Source organism: Prionailurus bengalensis, chromosome E1, assembly GCF_016509475.1.
Source record: "Prionailurus bengalensis isolate Pbe53 chromosome E1, Fcat_Pben_1.1_paternal_pri, whole genome shotgun sequence".
Taxonomy (NCBI): domain Eukaryota; kingdom Metazoa; phylum Chordata; class Mammalia; order Carnivora; family Felidae; genus Prionailurus; species Prionailurus bengalensis.
The window spans coordinates 56,817,811-56,825,222 of record NC_057347.1 but is presented as its reverse complement, the minus strand read 5'-3'; the positions used below and the strand labels follow the sequence as shown (position 1 = coordinate 56,825,222).

General features: G+C 52.3%; 1 long non-coding RNA gene across 2 annotated transcripts; it reads right to left on the bottom strand.

Annotated features, from left to right (window-relative positions):
* Positions 1-1,591: 1,591 nt before the first annotated feature.
* Positions 1,592-6,729, bottom strand: LOC122486162. 2 transcript variants are annotated; one of them, XR_006298037.1, is made up of 3 exons: positions 6,444-6,729; positions 3,112-3,868; positions 1,592-2,941 (listed from the first exon to the last, which is right to left on the bottom strand). It is a non-coding gene; the product is annotated as an uncharacterized LOC122486162 (long non-coding RNA). The 2 variants fall into 2 exon arrangements; XR_006298038.1 differs by lacking the exon at positions 6,444-6,729 and adding an exon at positions 5,538-6,421.
* Positions 6,730-7,412: the final 683 nt, after the last annotated feature.

Here is a 7,412-nt window from a genome sequence, read left to right as displayed (position 1 = left end):
TCAGGTCACGATCTCGCGGTCCGGGAGTTCGAGCCCCGCGTCGGGCTCTGGGCTGATGGCTCGGAGCCTGGAGCCTGTTTCTGATTCTGTGTCTCCCTCTCTCTCTGCCCCTCCCCCGTTCATGCTCTGTCTCTCTCTGTCCCAAAAACAAATAAACGTTGAAAAATAAAAATAAAAAAAAAAAATAGAACTATCAGCAATCTTACTGGTGCAAATTTCTCCAAAAGAATTAGAGTCTGGATCTTGAAGCGATGATCGCCCTCCTATGTTCATCGCACCGTTATTCACAACAGCAAAGATGTGGAAGCAACCCAAACGTCCACCGGCAGATGGATGGATACAGAAGGTGTGGTTCATCCATACGATGGGATATTATGTATTCAGTCTTAAGAAGGAAGGAAATTCTGACACCAGCTACAATATGCATGAGCCTTGAGGGTGTGGGGCTCCGTGAACTAAGCCAGTTTCAGAAGACCAAATACTGTGGGATTCCATTTATATGAGAGAATGAAAGCGCTCGAACTTGAACTCGTAGAGGCGGAAGGTAGAACAGAATTTGCCAGGGGCTGAGGGGAGAGGGCAAGAGAAACGTGATTCAATGTGTGTGAGGTTTCAGTTACCCAGACGAGAAAGGTCTAGAGATGTGCTGTACAATGTTGCACTTACGGTTAACAGTATTCCATACACTTAAAAATTTGTCAAGAAAGTAAAAAAAAAAGGGGGGGGTGCCTGGGTGGCTCAGTGGGTTAAGCGTCTGACGTCAGCTCAGGTCATGATCTCGCGGTCCGTGAGTTCGAGCCCCGCGTCGGGCTCCGTGCTGATGGCTCAGAGCCTGGATCCTGCTTGGGATTCTGTGTCTCCCTCTCTCTCTGCCCCTCCCCCACTCGCGCTCTGTCTCTCTCTCTATCAAAAAATGAATAAATGTTAAAAAATTGTTTTAAGCCAACCAATAACAGTATTGTACCAATGTTAACTTCTCAGTTTTAGCAAATGTGCCATGGTTATTTTAAGATGTTAACATTTCAGGGGCGCCTGGGTGGCTCAGTCAGGTAAGCGTCTGACTCTGGATTTAGGCTCAGGTCATGATCTCATCGTTCATGGGATTGAGCCCCGCGTTGGGCTCTGTGCTGACAGCATGGAGCCTGCTTGGGATTCTCTCTCTCTTTCTCTCTCTGCCCTTCCCCTGCTGGTGCTCCTTCCCCTCCCCCATCTCAAAATAAATAAATGAACATTTTTTAAAAAGATGTTACCATTCAGGAAGCTGGCGAAGGACATGTGGCCAGGCTTCTCCATCTCGGTTCTACTGACATTTTGAACTAGATCCTTCCTTGTGGTGGGGCCATCCTGTGGATTTTAGGATGTTTAGCGGCACCCTACTGGGTGCCAGGAGCAGTCCTACCTACCCACCCCCCCCCCATGTGACAACCCACAGTGTCCCCTCACCCTGCTGAATGTCCCAATTACGCTCCCAATTACGAACCACTGTCAAACAGAACCCTTTGCCTGGTCTTTGCACTGTTCTAGAAATCTAAAATTATTTCGAAATTAAAAGTTTATGCCATAACACCAAAGGGACAATCCATGAAAGAAATCATTGATAAGCCCAGCTTCGTTAAGATTAAAAACCACTGCTCTGCAAAAAGTAGGTTCAAAAGAATGAGGAGACGAGCCACAGACTGAGAGGCAGTATTTGCAAAGGACACATCTGATAAGGGACTATTACCTGATATATATAAAGAACTCCTACAATTCAACAATAAGAAAACAAGCAGCCCAGTTAAAGATGGGCCAAAGACTTTGACAGCTCTCCAAAGGAGATATAAGATGGCAAATAAGCATGAAAGTATGCTTTACATCATGTCATTAGGGAAATACAAATTAAAGCAACAATGAGACACCACTACATGCCTCTTAGATTGGCCCAACACCCAACGCCGGTGAAGATATGGAGTAGGAGGAACTCACTCACTGCTGGTGGGGATGCAAAATGGCGCGGCCACTGTGGAAGCCAGTTTGGCAGTTTCTTATGAAACCAAACAGACTCTTACCTACACGACCCAGCAATCGTGTTCCAGGGTATTCACCCAAAGGAGGTGAAAACTTACCTCCGCACAAAAACCTGCACGTGGATTGCTTATAGCAACTTGATTCACGCTTGCCAAAACTTGGGGGGCAGCCAAGAAGCCCTTGAGTAGGTGAAGGGATAAATAGACTGCGGTCCAGCCAGCCAGCAGAATGTTATTCAGCACAAAAAGAAATGAGCTATCAAGCCATGAAAAGACACGGAGGAACCTTAAATGCATCTCACTACGTGAAAGAAGCCGGTCTGAAAAGACTACAGACTGTGTGATTCTGTCTGTCTGACGTTCTGGAAAAGGCAGGACTGTGGGGACAGAAGGATCAGTGGCTGCCCGGGGTTAGCAGGGCAAGGAGGGAGGGATGAGTGGGGGGAGCCCTGAACATTTTCAGGGCCGTGAAACTACCCTGGATGATACCGTCATGGTGAAAATGCGTCATTTTGCATTTGTCCAAACCCATAATGTGTCCAATACCAAGAGCGAAGCTTAATGTAAACTGTGGACTTTGGGTGATAGGACGCGTCCACGGAGCCTCATCCGTTGCAACAAATGTACGCTCTGGTGGGGCTGCTGATCATGGGGGAGGCTGTGCATGAGTGGGAGCAGCGGGTACGCAGGAAAGCACACGAGGCTGGGAAAAACGAGGTCGGAGCAGAGCCAGCATGGATGAACTTCCTCCAGCCCACGGTGTCTCAAATTAGCTCATACTGGAACCTGGTTGTTGCTCGGAGAGTAGCTGTTAGCAGGGTCCCACGAGACTCGGTTCCCCGGAATACACCTTGGGAAACGGTGTTCTCCATCCGTTGTCCTCAACCAGGCGCGGGCTTGCGCCCCAGCGGATAACTGACAACGTCTGAAGGCATCTTCGGATGTCACGAGGAGTGGGGCTGCAGGCACAAAGTGGGTGGGGACCAGGGATGCTGCTCCCGCCCCGCAACGGGCAGGACTCTCCCGTCACACCTGTCAACCGTGTCACAGCTTCGAAGCCCGCCCCCCCCCCCCCCCCTGCGAGTCACGGGACGTTGGCACTTACGACGCAGTACATTCAGCCGGCATAACTCCTTGGAAAGGAGAGCCCTGCGTCCGCTGTTGCTTATCGACCCGAGGGTCTCTGGGGGCTCCCTGCTAGTGGAGGTGGCTGGGTGGGAACCATGGGAAGACAGGGCCAGTTTGGTCGGCTTTGGAGACCAAGTGCAGGTCCAAACTCGTGGGAAAGCAGAGACGCAAAGGAACACGAACACTCGGATGTCAGCGGGCAGGAGACGTCTCTGTGCCCCTGACACCCGTGATTCTGTCCGCGGAAGAGATTTCACTTGCTCCCACTCACAGGTGCACAGACCCAAACGTGTGGTCCCAGAGGGGATAAAATGGAGCAGAAATATCACCCCATGGGACTCTGGGCTGACCCCTGGCTCTCTCTGGTCCCTAAGGGGCAGGCTGTCCCCTGGGAGTGAACCCTGCCAGACCAGCCTGTCCCCCCTTTTTCCTCCGGCCACGGCCCCGTTCCAGGGAGCTAAAGGGGAGCTTTGTGCGAGCTCCCATTTTACTGCATTTATCTCATTGCCAACCTTCAAAATGCCAAACGCTGCCGCTTGCCCTGGGGGAAGTAATTTCGTCTTCTACCCCGAATGTCACCGCAGAAACTCACTTCAGACCCCACTGACTGATCGGTTTCTCCTCCACCAGCATCCACCGGCATGCCAGGCGTCAAAGACAAAGGGACTCACCTCTGCCTCTCCGCGCCCTCGGCTCCCTTTGGTATTAAAATCACAAGCGGCCACTTCCAGGTCCTGAAAGAGACGCGGAAAATAAGGTATTCGCCGAAGAAGCTTAACTATGACGCGTCCGCATTACGAAACAGTAATGCATGCTGCTAAAACAATGCAAGCATGTATTGAAGACGGGGAAATGTTCACATTGTGATGTTAGCTGGAAAAAAAAAAGAGTACAATGTGAGCTCAGGTTTGTGAAAATAAAATAGAGTAGGACAAAAACCAAAAAAAAAGGAAAAAGGGCAGAAAAACATTATCTTTTACGTGCAGCCAGAAAACGTGTAGATAGTTTGCTTCCTTCTTCTGTTCTGTACTGTTCTGTATTTTCCAGAGTACGTATGAATTCGATGATGTGTAATTAAAAGTTCATTTTTTTAAAATGTGTAATGTTTATTCATTTTTGAGAGACAGAGAGAGACCGAGTGTGAGCAGGGGAGGAGCAGGGAGGGAGGGAGACACAGAATCGGAAGCAGGCTCCGGGCTCCGAGCTGTCAGCACAGAGCCCGACGCGGGGCTCGAACTCACGAACCGTAAGATCATGACCTGAGCCAAAGTCGGCCGCAGAGCCACTCAGGCATCCCTGAAAGTCCATTTTTTTCTTTTTTCTTTTTTTTTTAAATTTTTTTTAACGTTTATTTATATTTGAGACAGAGAGAGACAGAGCATGAACGGGGGAGGGTCAGAGAGAGAGGGAGACACAGAATCTGAAACAGGCTACAGGCTCTGAGCTGTCAGCACAGAGCCCGACGCGGGGCTTGAACTCACAGACCGCGAGATCATGACCTGAGCCAAAGTCGGCCGTAGAGCTACTCAGGCATCCCTGAAAGTCCATTTTTTTCTTTTTTCTTTTTTTTTTTTAATTTTTTTTAACGTTTATTTATATTTGAGACAGAGAGAGACAGAGCATGAACGGGGGAGGGTCAGAGAGAGGGAGACACAGAATCTGAAACAGGCTACAGGCTCTGAGCTGTCAGCACAGAGCCTGACGCGGGGCTCGAACTCACAGACCGCGAGATCATGACCTGAGCCGAGGTCAGCCGCTTAACCAACTGAGCCACCCAGGAGCCCCTGAAAGTCCATTTTTAAAAGAAAGCTTAAATCCTAGTGTTCTCCTCAGGCTCGGGGCACTGATGCTCTAGTAAGTGACATCCCACAGGAAGGGGCCACATCTGAAGCCACCGGTCACCTTCTCCCCTGATGTATCATCAAGAACCTCCCCACAATGAGCCCACAACAGTCATCTTCAGGGCGTTGCTTTCTGGGGGTCGAAGAGGGCAGAAGGGAGTCTCCGGGAAGAACACGGCATGGCCCATTGCCTCAAAGCCAGAGGCACAAAAAAGTTCTTCAATGGCACAAACCCATTCTGACCACAGAACAAGAGCCCTGACCCCTTCCCCTGCCGTGCCACCCATTTGGACACCTATGGAATCTTCCAGAACCGACTGGTCTTGCAAGATGCTCCCTGGGCCTGGCAGCGTATCTTAGACCTGATACCAGAGTCCGGCGGACAGGGGGAGCGTATCTGGACGTCCCGAACAGGAAAACTTACCCACCCCGCTCCCACCCTGACATTCGCCGCCAAGCACACAGGGGATCCATTTCTGGCGAAGCGAGCCTGGAGTGGGGCTCCCCCAATGTGCCTTTGCAACAGTCCCCAGGCGATGTGCTGCTGGTCAGGGGACCCCACCTGGAGAACCAGGGAAGCAACAATCCGGAGGCGGCCAGGTGGAAACACCAGCTCCTCCTCGTGAAAATGGTCGCAGCGCTCCGGATGGCCCGCCCCGGGCACGGATCCAGAGGGCGCGCACACGCCGCCCCGTGGGTGCGGACACGCCAGGCTTGTGGGCGGGGCTCGGCGCCCGCAGAGAGTAAGCCCCCTCCCCGGGGAAATCTTCTGCGTGGCTGGAGGGACAGGAGCAGGGTCCCTCTCCTTTGTTCGTGCGGACGCCCGTGCCCAGAGCTGTGGTCTCCACTCAGCCCCAACCATCTCCTTGGTGGCCAACTGGCGAGAAACTCATTGGAATTCAGGTTGCTTGTAAACACCTGCAGGTTTTGAGATTTTGCTGAGGTCCAGAGCTCGGGGATTTTGCTCGGGGAGTTTATCAGAGTTAAGTCGGTGTAGGGAAAAAGAGGTGGGTGTGTGCGGTGGGGGGAGATGGCGGGGATCAGTGAAGATTAGTAAATTATTCACACATCGCTCTCTACCAGAACGGAAGCTCGCCTTCCACTCAAGAATGCTTATCAACACCCTTAGGTTTGTTTTTCCATCCATGTTTAAAGGAGGCAGAAGGGAAAATAGCATCATTTTTAATTAAGAAATTAAGCCGTCCCCTTTCCCAAATATTCGGCTCTGAATTCATCACTTCCAGGAGCGGGGGGAGGGGAGAGTCCAAGCATCGCAAGAAGATGGTTTTTTCATCATCCGCAAAATCCGATGCCCAAAATAGCCCCTTTGTTGCCCTGGCAACTAGCATTTGCTCCCCCCCCCTCCCCCCCGTCCCTTTGCATATTGCTGCATATTTCTATCACCTCTTTCCAGGCACAGTTCATAAACAGGACGGCATAATAAAGAATGTTATCACCAATGACTTACAGCCCAGCTGCGCTCAGCGAGATAGAAAGCGGGAAGCAAATACAATTTCATGCAGCGAGGGTAACAGATTGATTGGGTGTCCTTCAAATGCGATGCCACCTCTTTAAGTCAGTCCAAATTCAGAAAGAAAGTTGGGCTCGTCCTTTTCCTGGCCGCGATAGACAATCCACGCGGCGATAATGCCCGGGGGTCTCATTAGGACTGGAACCATCCTGCCCCGAGACAGGGATTATTCCGACAGACTTAGCTCCTCTCTCTCCCTCCCTCCCCTCCTCCGCTCCCGTCAAAGGGCCGAGGCCCCGGGATGTGGGCCTTTGCGAATTAATTATCCTCTCTCGCTGAGGATTACTCGGGCTCCATTGCTGGGGGCAGTGGGGGCGGGGCGGGGGCTTTAGCTGATGAAGATCGAGTACGATTTTTCACATCCGTACCTGGATCCTCCCGTCTGGGGAGCGGCCGTGTCCGTTATGGGGTCTGTCTCCCTCCCCGGTTCAGGCAAGATCCCACTACGGGCCTGATATTCCTCCTGGGCCCTCGGGTAGACTTCTCAGAATCCCACGCCGTGGTGGGATTCGGCAGGGGAAGCTCCAAAGAACGTGGTCCCGGGGAGAATGAGCAGGAGAACCTCCACCATCGTCCCGGAAAAGCTTACGGGCTGCCTGGGCCCCAGGCACCATCCGGAACGAAGACTCCATCCTTCCTTGTACAGACACCATTTATGAAGCCGGCCTGAAGGTCGTCCCCGGGCCACTGCAGGAGAGGGAGGCAGAGAAAGCGGTCGCCTTCCTGAAGCCCGCCGCGGAGGGGAGGAGGAGAGAGGGGCACCACGTCTCGTGGGCACCAGGGAAGCATCCCCGGAGCTCGGCTTCCTCCCGGCCGGTGGCCAAGGCCCTTGCGGGTGCCGGTTCCCATGCAGCGGTTGGCCCGGGCTAAAGAGTTTGGGCAGGTGGCTCTTTGGGGGGTGGGGCC